Genomic DNA, 14657 nt, shown 5'->3' with positions numbered 1-14657 from the left:
CCATGAAGTTAGCATGTGCACATTTAAAACTAATCTGAGAAAGTTCTTTTTCACTCAACGCACAATTAAACTCTGGAATTTGTTGCCAGAGGATGTGGTTAGTGCAGTTAGTATAGCTGTGTTTAAAAAAGGATTGGATAAGTTCTTGGAGGAGAAGTCCATCACCTGCTATTAATTAAGTTGACTTAGAAAATAGCCACTGCTATTACTAGCAACAGTAACATGGAATAGACATAGTTTTTGGGTACTTGCCAGGATCTTATGGCCTAGATTGGCCACTGTTGGAAACAGGATGCTGGGCTTGATGGATCTTTGGTCTGACCCAGCATGGCATGTTCTTATGTTCTTACATCTGGTCCCAGCCTTTGGACGATTTGTTCCTTCATGTTGATCAGGATGTTAGGACAAGGGCCTCCTCCTCTGGTCCACTGTACGTACTTGTTTCTGGATGCCACCTTGCCTTTCAGCTGCACCTTTATGTCCCGGTACCTGTGGGCCATCTGCTCCCTGCTTCTTGGGGCTCTGCTGCTGTTATGAACGGCCTCGAAAGGCCTTGCATTCTGTTATGTAATGGTGGTTTTCGTGTGCCCATGGCTCCCAGCCCGACCCCAGCCATCCAGGGCCGAACCAAGGTTTGACGGTGGCTCCGCGTGGCTGGACACTCTACCCTCTGCCAGGCCGGCAAGCTCCCATGGCCAAACATCCGAGGATGTTGGAAGGTGAATGGTCCTCCGACCATTCCGGGCCCTTTCGGACCTGCTGCGAGCAGCATGGAGCAGCAGGCCTGGCCTGAGGTTGAGGGCAGACGGGCCTTGACATGGAAACACTGGAGTTGATGCAACGGCATCACCTGACACGAAGACACTTGGCAGAAGACGTGACACCAGGGCTGTGGATACAAGACACCAGGATCGATGCGGACGGCATCGCAGACGAGACACTTGACGAGGTTGATGCAGACGGCATCCAAGGCGAGGATACATGGCTGGGATGATGCGGACGGTATCCGAGGCAAGACACATGGCTGGATAAGGCAGACGAAAACACATGGCATCAAGGCAAGACACAAGGCAAGGACATTGGCACTGTTTCTCAGGGCACCCTACTCAGGCCACCTGCGGGACTGAGTCGCGGACCACCCTGTCCGTTACGCACCCTACACAGCCCCAAGGCTGGTCGCGGACCACGACAGGAGTGGGACAGCGCAGGAACACACAGCAGGCTTCACGGCTCAGGAGCACAGGACAACCGTCCACCGGCAGCCTAGTCCACCCAGGAACTACATCTGGGGAACCCCCAGCCTACCAGTACCAGAAGGCTCCAGAGCGAGGACGAGGCGGAGTGAAGGCAAGAACATCAGGAAGGCAGGAACACCAGGACGAAGACGAAGACTCCTGGACATGGACCTCAGGTGAAGACGTGGAACGTGAAACGAGACATCAAGGTGAGGAGCTCCAAGAAGAAGACCTTACAACGGCCCTGGCAGGCAGGAGCCTCCAGGGGGAAGACCACGACGATGCAAGGCAACGAAGAACTGACGGAGCAGCCCCTTTATAGGGCTGGAACCAGGAAACAGTCATTAGGTGGGGCCCAGACACTTCCTGTGTCTGGCCCTTTAAATAATGTGAAGAGACGGGGCCGCGCGCCTAGGCAGGAGCAGGAGCAGGGCTGTGCAGGACCGTGGACAGCGGCCTGCACAGCGTCTTCGCGTAAGACGCATAGGAAGCAGGAGGAAGCCAGGGAGGCAGGTCCTGACGTCGGCAGCGGCTCCAGCCGCTCCGGGAGGCCCCAGGGGCAGCTCCTGCCACCAATCCAGCCCGGGGCTGCGGCCTGAATGCCGCGAAGATCCAGATGACGTCACGGGCGTCCCAGGCCCCGAAGACAGCCACGGGTCCGACCGCGAAGGCCCAGGAGATGGTGGGCAGCCTCCGGGCCGCGAAGGGAAACTTTAGGCCGCGGTTCCGGCCGCGTGGGAGGGCCGATGGTGGCGTCCTGCCGCATCGGCGAAGACAACGTGGTGAGCCAGCTTGCTCACGGGGGGGGGCCCCGCGGGCAGCGTAGTCATAACAGTACCCCCTCCTCAAAGTCCCCCTTCCTCAAGCCTCCTGTCAACAGCTCAAGGGAAAGGGTATCAGTCCATACCGGATGGAGGTATTCGAGGGTCCAAAAAATGGAAGCTGGTAACTCCGGGGACAGCATGAACAAACAAGGCAAGGCATAGCAGCAGAAACATAGAAGACAACCACAAGAAACCAGACAAGAACAAGACAAAACAAAACACAGCACACAAACACAAGAGACACGACGAGAGACCAAGAGCACGAGACCGAGAGGCAGACGAGACTGAGGGAACACAGGACGAAGGGAACACAGGACTGAGGGAGCAGCGTCCGAACGAACGGAGACCGCGCGACAGAGACCGAACGAACGGAGACCGCGCGACAGAGACCGAACGAACGGAGACCGTGCGAGCAGCGACCGAACGAACGGAGACCGCGCGAGCAGCGACCGAACGAACGGAGACCGTGCGAGCAGCGACCGAGCGAACAGTGACCGCGCAACCGACAACACAAAACACAAAAGAGGGAGCAAGGGAACGGAGAGCGAGGGAGCGGAGAGCAAGGGAACAGAGAGCGAGGGAGCAGTGAGCAAGGGAACAGAGAGCGAAGGAGCGGAGAGCAAGGGAACAGAGAGCGAAGGAGCGGAGAGCTAGGGAGCAGAGAGCGAGAGAGCGGAGAGCAAGGGAGCAGAGAGCGAGAGAGCGGAGAGCAAGGGAACAGAGACCGAAGGAGCGGAGAGCAAGGGAACAGAGAGCGAAGGAGCGAAGAGCTAGGGAACGGAGAGCGAAACATAGAAACAACGGCAGAAGAAGACCAAACGGCCCATCCAGTCTGCCCAGCAAGCTTCACACATTTTTTCTCATACTTATCTGTTTCTCTTAGCTCTTTGGTTCTATTTCCCTTCCACCCCCACCATTAATGTAGAGAGCAGTGATGGAGCTGCATCCAAGTGAAATATCAAGCTTGATTAGTTAGGGGTAGTAGGGGAAGTAACCGCCGCAATAAGCAAGCTACACCCATGCTTATTTGTTTTACCCAGACTATGTTATTCAGCCCTTATTGGTTGTTTTTCTTCTCCCCTGCCGTTGAAGCAGGGAGCTGTGCTGGATATGCGTGTAGTATCAGTTTTTCTTCTCCCCTGTCGTTAAAGCAGGGAGCTGTGCTGGATATGCGTGTAGTATCAGTTTTTCTTCTCCCCTGTCGTTAAAGCAGAGAGCTATGCTGGAAATGCATTGAAAGTGAAGTATCAGGCTTATTTGGTTTGGGGTAGTAACCGCCGTAACAAGCCAGCTACTCCCCGCTTTGTGAGTGCGAATCCTTTTTTCTTCTCCCCTGCCATTGAAGCAGAGAGCTATGCTGGATATGCGTGAAGTATCAGTTTTTCTTCTCCCCTGCCGTTGAAGCAGGGAGCTATGCTGGATATGCGTGAAGTATCAGTTTTTCTTCTCCCCTGCCGTTGAAGCAGAGAGCTATGCTGGATATGCGTGAAGTATCAGTTTTTCTTCTCCCCTGCCGTTGAAGCAGAGAGCTATGCTGGATATGCGTGAAGTATCAGTTTTTCTTCTCCCCTGCGGTTGAAGCAGAGCGCTATGCTGGATATGCGTGAAGTATCAGTTTTTCTTCTCCCCTGCCGTTGAAGCAGGGAGCTATGCTGGATATTCGTGAAGTATCAGTTTTTCTTCTCCCCTGCCGTTGAAGCAGAGAGCTATGCTGGATATGCGTGAAGTATCAGTTTTTCTTCTCCCCTGCCGTTGAAGCAGAGAGCTATGCTGGATATGCGTGAAGTATCAGTTTTTCTTCTCCCCTGCCGTTGAAGCAGAGAGCTATGCTGGATATGGGTTGAAAGTGAAGTATCAGGCTTATTTGTTTTGGGGTAGTAACCGCCGTAACAAGCTTTGTGAGTGCGAATCCTTTTTTCCACATTTCCTCTTGCTGTTGTAGCTTAGAGCGATGTTGGAGTCACAGTAACCATGTGTATGTTTATTGAATAAGGGTATTATCTCCAGGCAGTAGCCGTCATTCTGGCGAGCCACCCACTCTTTATTGACGGCCTCTTGATTTTATGGATCCACAGTGTTTATCCCACGCCCCTTTGAAGTCCTTCACAGTTCTGGTCTTCACCACTTCCTCCGGAAGGGCATTCCAGGCATCCACCACCCTCTCCGTGAAGAAATACTTCCTGAAGGAGCGGAGAGCAAGGGAACGGAGAGCGAAGGAGCTCAAAGAGCGAAAGAGCCAAGAGGGAAAGAACAGAAGAGAAAGAGCAAATGGCGAAAGAGCGAAGAACGAGGAAGGGAACACAAGGGAACGGAAACGCGGGAACGAGGACGGGGAACACACAAGCGGAAACCAACAAGCAAGAAAAAAAGAAGAGGAAAACAAACACGCAACAAAGAACAAGACACAACAAGCAACAAACAAGACCCAGAGAAGAAGCACCCAGAAATACCCAGAAGACCTGGGGGAGGGAACCCAGGGCGGGAAAAGGAAAACGAGCAAAACCAGTGGGGGTGCAGGCGCCTCCTGCAGGTCGTAAAAACCCCAATCTGGCAACAAGATGACAAAAAAAAAGGTCTGGAGCAGGCGCCTCCTGCAGGTCGTTAAAAAGGGATCCAGACGGCTGGCGCCTCCAGCAGGTTGTGGCTATGGCAAAACTGGCGCCTCCAGTAGGTCGTACAAAGAATAAATCCTGAAAAAATGTTTCGGTCCATCACAGTCCAGGACATGTAACAAACTGTGGAACAAGGCGAGAATATCAGCAGAGCATCACCATCGGACACATGGCCTTGCATTCTGTTATGAACGGCCTCGAAAGGCCTTGCATTCTGTTATGTAATGGTGGTTTTCGTGTGCCCATGGGCCTCAGCCCGACCCCGGCCATCCAGGGCCGAACCAAGGGTTGACGGTGGCTCCGTGTGGCTGGACACTCTACCCTCTGCCAGGCCGGCAAGCTCCCATGGCCAAACATCCGAGGATGTTGGAAGGTGAATGGTCCTCCGACCATTCCGGGCCCTTTCGGACCTGCTGCGAGCAGCATGGAGCAGCAGGCCTGGCCTGAGGTTGAAGGCAGACGGGCCTTGACATGGAAACACTGGAGTTGATGCAACGGCATCACCTGACACGAAGACACTTGGCAGAAGACGTGGCACCAGGGCTGTGGATACAGGACACCAGGATCGATGCGGACGGCATCGCAGACGAGACACTTGACGAGGTTGATGCAGACGGCATCCAAGGCGAGGATACATGGCTGGGATGATGCGGACGGCATCCGAGGCAAGACACATGGCTGGATAAGGCAGACGAAAACACATGGCATCAAGGCAAGACACAAGGCAAGGACATTGGCACTGTCTCTCAGGGCGCCCTACTCAGGCCACCCGCGGGACTGAGTCACGGACCACCCTGTCCGTTACGCGCCCTACACAGCCCCAAGGCTGGTCGTGGACCACGACAGGAGCGGGACAGCGCAGGAACACACAGCAGGCTTCACAGCTCAGGAGCACAGGACAACCGTTCACCGGCAGCCTAGTCCACCCAGGAACTACATCTGGGGAACCCCCGGCCTACCGGTACCAGAAGACTCCAGAGCGAGGACGAGGCAGAGTGAAGGCAAGAACATCAGGAAGGCAGGAACACCAGGACGAAGACGAAGACTCCTGGACATGGACCTCAGGCGAAGACATGGAACATGGAACGAGACATCAAGGTGAGGAGCTCCAAGAAGAAGACCTTACAACGGCCCTGGCAGGCAGGAGCCTCCAGAGGGAAGACCACGACGATGCAAGGCAACGAAGAACTGACGGAGCAGCCCCTTTATAGGGCTGGAACCAGGAAACAGTCATTAGGTGGGGCCCAGACACTTCCTGTGTCTGGCCCTTTAAATAATGTGAAGAGACGCGGCCGCACGCCTAGGCAGGATCAGGAGCAGGGCTGTGCAGGACCGTGGACAGCGGCCTGCACAGCGTCTTCGCGTAAGACGCATAGGAAGCAGGAGGAAGCCAGGGAGGCGGGTCCTGACGTCGGCAGCGGCTCCAGCCGCTGCAGGAGGCCCTGGGGGCATCTCCTGCCGCCAATCCAGCCCAGGGCTGCGGCCTGAACGCCACGAAGATCCAGATGACGTCGGGGGCGTCCCAAGCCCCGAAGACAGCTGCGGGTCCAACCGCGAAGGGAAACTTTAGGCCGCGGCTCCGGCCGCGTGGGAGGGCCGATGGCGGCATCCTGCCACATCGGCGAAGACAACGTGGTGAGTCAGCTTGCTCGTGGGGGGGGGGGGGGGGGGGCCCGTGGGCAGCGTAGTCATAACAGCTGCTCCTGGTGATGGCCTGGGCTATGTTACGCCAGTCCTGTCCCTTCGCTGTCTTGGCCGCCCGGTTTCCAAACAGCATGGCATAATTCTGCAGGACCCCTGCAATCACCATATCATTCTGCACACTATTTATTTATTTATTTAGACATTTTATATACCGAACATATTGTATATACCTCATGTCGGTTTACATAATTTACTGGGCAGTCTTTAATGACAAGTGCATAAATTCATTCAAGAAAATAAAATAACAATCAATAAAATCAAAAGATAAATAAAATAATATATAAAATAATAAAAATAGAAATAACCCTATAAAACATGTAAAACTATATCCTAATTATTTTACAAAATAACAAAATACATAAAATTCAATCAATTTGAACTAAAATAGGGTTACAATAGTCTCCATTTTACATGATACAGGGGAAGACGCTCAAAGAATCATACTATGTTGTTAAAGCCTGTTCAAACAGCCATGTTTTTACCTGCTTCTTAAAAAACTGTATATTCTCCTCTAACCTTAACTCGAGTGGGAGAGTATTCCAGAGTTTCGGCCCAGCTATAGAAAGGGTCCTCTCTCTAACTGTATTAAGGTGGGCTGACTTAGGCGATGGAACGGAAAGAAGTGCCTTACCCAGGGACCTAAGATTTCGTACAGGTGTATGAATGTGGAGCGTTGCGTTTAGCCATTCATTCCTGTCACCATAAATGGTTGTATGAATCAATGTCAAACATTTATATTTAATTCGAAAATGAATAGGGAGCCAATGCAAACTCATCAGAATTGGGGTAATATGGTCGAACCTTTTTGAATTAGTTAATAGACGAGCAGCTGAGTTTTGCAAAAGTTGGAACGGGCGAATGGTGCCTAAAGGTAGGCCCAAGAAAAGTGCATTACAATAATCCAATTTTGTCAATAGTAAAGCTTGAAGCACAGCACGAAAATCATTATAATGTAACAATGGTTTCAGTTTCCTTAAAATCTGTAATTTATAAAAACCATTGTTAATTATATTCTTTACAATTGTCTTTAAATGAGACGAGGCCATAGTGCTGGCTGGCTGCCAGAAGGGGGTGTCCAGAGAGGTGTCCTCCTTTTCCTCACCCTCCGTTCCACTCCCCTCTCCCCTCCCTTTGACCCCCCCCCCCTGCCCTGCTGACTCCCTTACCCTATCTCTCTATCCCTAGCCTGGCGTGCTCCTCCCTCACCTGCCTATCCCCTGTCTCCTCTCCCCTCCTCCTGTCCCTTCCCTTCTGCCTGTCTCTACTCTTGCCCCTGTCCCTACTCCTCCTTCCCTTAGCACTCCTGCCTTGGTCCTCCTGCATCTTCTCCCTCCTCACCTCTCCTCTCTCCCCATGCCTCTCATGCTCCATGCTCTCCAGAACCTCCACTCTTCTTCCACACGCCTCCTCCACACCACTCCTCCACAGCAAAAGACAAACAAACTAGACTAACAAACAAAAGCTTTCACTCCAACAAAGAAGACAAAAGGCCTAGGTAAAGGGAAACAGATGGCAACAGAAAACAGGTCAACTCACTCAAGTAATCTCTAAAAACTCCTCTACATTCCAACTAAGCAACAAACCTCCTCTCCTCTCTCTCCAATGCCTGACACACCCTCATAGAGGCAGCTGTAGGAAGCCAGTATATATAAACTGAAAAAATAACACAGCACTCACTAATTTACATTAGACATGATATGCGTTACTTATCTATTTGATGTGGTAAGCTGCAAATTATCCTAATCACACCCTTTTTTTTTATCGCAGGTGCTATTTTTGCTATATTTATAGCGAAATGATGAATCTAGGTCTAAGTTTGTAGTGTCAGCTGGTCTCTTTAAGCTGGATCGTGTTGGTGGTGAAGGGGGGGAGAATCGTATACCCGGAACTGATTTGGTAAAATATGGGGAATTATATGGGGGGGGGGGGGGGGGGGGTAGTATTGGGAACTAGGGAAGGAAGGGAGGGGACTTTTCTAATTTTATTCTTTCTGAGTTAAATATTTGTTTTGCCTCACGCGCACTATAGGGGAAATGGGTAGAGCAAAGTTATATTGTAAGTTGAGAACCTACGCTGTGGGGATTTCTAGCCTTTTTCAACAAATTATGCAGAATGTTAATTATCTTTTTGGGGAAATTTGGTTAAATGCAGTGAAAAGGTGTTAAACTAATTTCCTGGAATGCCTGTGGGATAAATTCGGTAGTTAAGCGAGCTAAAATCCTCAATGCATTGAAAAAGAAATCTACAGATTTTGCTTTGTTAGGGGAAACACATTTGAGTGGCTTAGAACACATTAAGGGGGTCATTTTCAAAGGAGTTACGCATGTAAATGTGACATACTATCGTAGCAATTTTCAAAAGCTATTTACTCGAGTAAAGTGCACTTACTTGAGTAAATCCTATGGACAATTCAATGGCATATATTGTAGCAATTTTGAAAAGCCCACTTACTTGAGTAAAGTGTATTTACTCGAACAAAAACCAGTTTTGCTCGAGTAAATGCTTTTTAAAATCTACCCCTAAGTTAAAAAGGTGGGAGCAGTTCATTTTGCCTTGACCTCGTCAAGATCTGCTGGGGTAGCAATTTTAATACATGAGTATCAATTACCATTCAGATAAAGATCCTAATGGAAGATATTTAATTCTTTTGGCTATTTTTGATAATAAACCATTAGTTCTCTGTAATATTTATGCTCCCAATAATTATGATCACACATTTTTTCATGGTCTTTATAACCATTTACTCCCATACGTTGACAATGGTTTGGTAATGGGCGGGGAATTTAAAATAGTCAGAAATCCGATTTATGATAGGGAGACAAAAGCTCAACGGGCAGGGGTATTTATTTTTTGGAAGATACTTTACATTTGATAGATGCTTGGAGGGTGCTTCATCCTTTTGAAAAAGATTTCACACACTTATCGAGAGCCCACTCCACCTATTCCAAGTTTACTCCTGGGGGAATTCTGCGCTAATGCGGAACGCAGAATTTGCGCAGAATTTCCCCCTGCGCAGAATTGCCAAATTCTGCACAGAAAATAGCTGAGGAGACCCCGGCATGCCACGAACGGAGCACGTCCCGCAGCACATGCTCCGTTCGCGGCGAAGATGAAGGCCCGGCTTGCTGTTCACGGCACATGGGGCCCTTCCCTTTTCACCGCGAACGACGTGCCGGGCTTTCATCTTTGCTGCGGAGCGCGTCCCGCGGCACATGCTCCGTTCGCAGCGATGATGAAGGCCCGGTGTGCCGTTCACGGTGAAAATGGAAGGTCCCCGTGTGCCGCTCTCCATTCGCGGCGAAGATGAAGGCCCGGTACGCCGTTTGCGGCACACGGGGGCCTTCCCTTTTTGCTGCAAACAGAGTGCCGGGCCTTCATCTTCGCCGCGAACGTAGCGCGTCCCGCAGCATGCCGGTGAGAGAGAATGTGTGTCAGAGAGGGGAGGGTGAGAGACAGCAGGAGTGTGTGATAGAGAGCATGGGGGGGATGCTGGTGAGAGAGAATGTGTGTGTGAGAGAGGGGAGGGTGACAGAGAGCATGGTTGGTAAGAGGGGGGTGGGGAGGGTAAGAGAGAGCAGGAGGGTGTGTGAGAGAGCATGGGAGGTAAGAGAGGGTGGGTGGGGGGATGCTTAAGTGTGGGTTTCAGAGAGAGGGAGCCTATATGTGTGTGTGAGAGAGGAGAGGGGGTGTGGGGGAAGGTGAGAGACAGCTTGGTTGGTAAGAGGGGGATTGGATTGGATGCTTGAGTGTGGGTTTCAGAGAGGGAGCCTATGTGAGGGGAGGGTGACAGAGAGCAGGAGGGTGTGAGAGAGAGCATGGGAGGTAAGAGAGGGTGGGTGGGGGGGGATGCCTGAGTGTGGGTTTCAGAGAGAGGGTGCCTATATGAGGAGATTGTGAAGGAGTGTGTTTGTGTGTGAGAGATTGGGAGATCGTGTGTATGAAAAAGGGATTGTGTGTATGTGAGGGTGCTAGCCTGTGTGAAGGGATTGTGTATCTGTGAGACAGAGCCTGTGTGAAGGGCTGCGTGAGAGACATAGGTAGCCTGTGTGAGGATTTATTTATTTATTTATTTATTATTTTTATATACCGACATTCGATCTCTGTATGTGTGAAAGAGAAAGGGAGCTTGTGTGGGTGTGTTTGCAAGAGAGAGGGCCCTGTATGAGGGGATGTGTGTGTGCGAGAGTGAGGGAGCCTGTTTGAGGGTGTGTGTATGTGGAAGGAACACTCTTACAGTGAATTTCTAGGGAAATTCTGCTCAAAATATTTAACATTCTGCAACTTTAAGTAATAACTTTTTTCTGTAATAATTAAAAATGTAATTACTTAAAGACTGTCATGTAAATTGTGTTATTTTGACCAATATAAAGTTTACAGAATTTTGTAGAATTTTCAGTTTTTGTGCGCAGAATTTTAAATTTTTTTGCGTAGAATTCCCCCAGGAGTACAAGTTGGACTACATTCTTGTTGGTCGAGATATTTTTTCAAGGACCACTGACACTGGTATTGATGAAATTATGATTTCAGATCATGCCCCGGTCTGGATTCAGATTTCCTTTCATTTTGAAGATCAACTGATTAAGAGTTGGTGGTTTCCTTATTATTTGGAGACAGATCTTCAATTCCAAGATTATCTGAGACATAAATGGAAAGCATATGAGACCTACAATGGAGTTCACACAGATGACTCAATACTGTGTTGGTACACTGCAAAAGCGATCTTAACGGGTGGCATTATTTCATATGTTTTCCATAGGAAGAGGGCTCTTGATAAGAGGTTGTTGCAATTGAAATCTCAACTTCAGAAAGCCAAACGTGTTTTGTTAAAATCAAATACCACTATTAACAAAGAAAATTACTTATATATGTAGCATTAAATTCCTTAATACATCAATGTACTATAAAAAGTATATTATTTTATCAATTTAAGTTTTATCAGTATAGCAATAAAGCAGGGAAACTTATGGCCAATTTGATCAGGACTAATAGGGGATCTAAATATGACTCGGCTATGAGGATGGAGAAGGGGCGCCTGACTAATTCTAAACAAGAAATCCTTCATTGCTTTAAGAATTTGTATGCCAAACTTTATTCTTCTGAAAGCTGGGATGTGGAAAAATGTAAGATTTTCTGTGAGAAGCTGAAGATTCCCAAATTAATGGAAGACCAATTGTGGTTAAATAAAGCAATTACAAGTGAGGAGATTGCAGTGGGCATTCGTCAAGCTAAACATTTTAAGACTCCTGGCCCAAACGGATATAGCGTGGAATTTTTAGATTATTTTTGATTCTCTCTCAGTCCCATTGAGCTCAGTCTTTAATGCCTTGATAGATAAAAGTGAATATCCAGTATATGTCAATTTAGCACACATTACAGTGATACTAAAATCTGGGAAGGATACTTTTCCTCTGTCCTCATACAGACCTATCTCCCTTTTAAATTTTAATCAAAAGCTTTTCTCTAAAATATTGGCAGACTGCTTAGCAGTGCTTCTCCCCAAGATTATCTGTCTGGGTCAGGTGTGGTTTGTCCGTAGATGTTACACTTTAACCTACGTGAGGTTATTGTTGGCGGCCATGGAACTCTGTCCATGTTCTAAAGAGCTTTTTCTGGAAGTCAGTTTTGATGCTGAAAAGGCATTCAATAGGGTAGAATGGAGTTATTTATTCTTTCTATTACACCATATGGGATTGGAGGGCCTTTTTCACAATGCAATTAACTTAAGCCCAAATTTTAAAATTCCAGCATGCGTAAAAACCAGGGGATACATGCATAGCCAGGCTGAGCGCACACCAAACGCATTTTAAAAATGGCCTGGCCACGCATGAACGTGCCAGGCTCCTTGAAAGTGGCGGGCCAGGGGGACGGAGTCTGGGCAGGGCGGGGGCCAACTGGGACAGTGGCCATTAGGCCCTGACCCGGGGAAACATGCACTGGCAGCTGGCTGGCGTGCAGAACTTACTTCAACTCTTCAGATGAAATAAGTTCGAAAACAAAAAAAAAGGTAAGAAGAGGGATTTTAAGGGTCAGGGAGGAGAGGGGAAAAAGGAAGCAGAGTAGGTAGGGGGGATAGGGAAGTTTCCTCCCAGTCCGCTCCTTAATTGGCAAGGGTCCGATTGTGTTGCCGCATGTACTTTAGAAAATTACCCCCCCCTGCGTACACGCTGCGACTCTCCCGCACATGTGCGGGTATCGTATTTTATTGTATGTGTGCGGCGACGCGCACGTTATAAAACTGGCGCATCCATTTGCGCTCGCTGGGAACCGCACACACATGGATGCGTGCACACATTTTAAAATCAAGCCCTTATTGTATAATCAAACCAAAACAGTAATTGTGGCAAATGGTCTGTATTTGGAAGTATTTCCGATTACTCGGGGAATTAGACAGGGATGCCCACTTTCCCTTCTCTTATTCTTATCATTGGAACCCTTATTGTCTTTTATTCAGAATTCAGAGAGAGTAAAAGGGAAGTTATTGGGAGCACAGGTGTTTAAATATGGGGCTTTCTCAGATGACATTTTGATTTTTTTAACTAACCTGATTAAGTCCCTTGAAGTTCTGTTGGAAATATTTGGGGAATTTGGGGTTTTCTCTGGCTTAAGACTGAATACAGATAAGTCTGAAGCGTTAGCATATCCAGATACGTTACAAGGAGCCAGGGGGGGACCGATTTCTGTTGAAATGGGCTGATAAAACCTTTACATATCTTGGTTTACAAATATCTTTGGATTTGTCAGACCTTTATGATTTGAATATCTCCAAATTGGTATCAATCTCCAGAGATAAGCTGTGAACGTGGTGGGATTTGCCATTGGAGGGTGAATTAACATTTTTAAAATGGTTCTCTTCCCAAAATGGCTTTAAGAACATAAGAAATTGCCATGCTGGGTCAGACCAAGGGTCCATCAAGCCCAGCATCCTGTTTCCAACAGAGGCCAAACCAGGCCACAAGAACCTGGCAATTACCCAAACACTAAGAAGATCCCATGCTACTGATGCAATTAATAGCAGTGGCTATTCCCTAAGTAAATTAGTTAATAGACTTCTCCTCCAAGAACTTGTCCAAATCTTTTTTGAACCCAGCGACATTAACTGCACTAACCACATCCTCTGGCAACAAATTCCAGAGTTTTACTGTGCACTGATGGGCAGATTTTAAATACTTGCGCGAGTGCATACTTTTGTTCGCGCAGCAGGCGCGAACAAAAGTAAGCTGGATTTTATAAGATACGCGCGCAGCCGCACGTATCTTATAAATCCGGGGTCGGCACGCGCAGGGGGTGCACATTTGTGCAACCTGCGCGCGCCGAGCCCCAGCGTGGCCTACCTGTTGCCTTCGAGGCCGCTCCGATTTCGGAGCGGCCTCGGAGGGAACTTTTCTTTGCCTTCCCCCACCTTCCCTACGTAACCCACCCCCCTGGGCCCTATCTAAACCCCCCCCCTACCTTTGTCGGCAAAGTTACGCCTGCTTAAAGCAGGCGTAACTTTGGGCGCGTCAGCCGGCAGCCCCGCTCCGTCCTCCGGTCCCGGGGGTTAGTCCGGAGGCCTCGAATACGCCCCAGGGCCGGCGCCATGCCCCCTGGCCCGCCCCCAAAACGCCGCGGCACGCCCCCGAAATGCCGCATCATTTCGGAACGCCCCCGGACCACGCCCCCTCCCTCCCCTTTTCGAAAGCCCCGGGACTTATGCGCGTCCCGGGGCTTACGCCCGCCGGCGGCCTATGCAAAATAGGCGCGCCGGCCTTTTAAAATCCGCCCCTGAGTGAAAAGAATTTATATCCGATTAGTCTTAAATGTGCTACTTGCTAACTTCATGGAATGCCCCCTAGTCCTTCTATTATTCGAAAGTGTAAATAACCGAGTCACATCTACTTGTTCAAGACCTCTCATGATCTTAAAGACCTCTATCATATCCCCCCTCAGCCATCTCTTCTCCAAGCTGAACAGCCCTAACCTCTTCAGTCTTTCCTCATAGGGGAGCTGTTCCATCCCCTTTATCATTTTGGTTGCCCTTCTCTGAACCTTCTCCATCGCAACTATATCTTTTTTGAGATACGGCGACCAGAATTGTACATAGTATTCCAGGTGCGGTCTCACCATGGAGCGATATAGAGGCATTATGACATTTTCCGTTTTATTAACCATTCCCTTCCTAATAATGCCTAACATTCTGTTTGCTTTTTTGACTGCTGCAGCACACTGAGCCAATTTTAAAGTATTATCCACTATGATGCCTAGATCTTTTTCCTGGGTGGTAGTTCCTAATATGGAAACTAACA

The sequence above is a fragment of the Rhinatrema bivittatum genome, chromosome 6 (genome assembly GCF_901001135.1).
Source record: "Rhinatrema bivittatum chromosome 6, aRhiBiv1.1, whole genome shotgun sequence".
Lineage (NCBI taxonomy): Eukaryota > Metazoa > Chordata > Amphibia > Gymnophiona > Rhinatrematidae > Rhinatrema > Rhinatrema bivittatum.
This window is presented reverse-complemented; position numbering follows the sequence as displayed.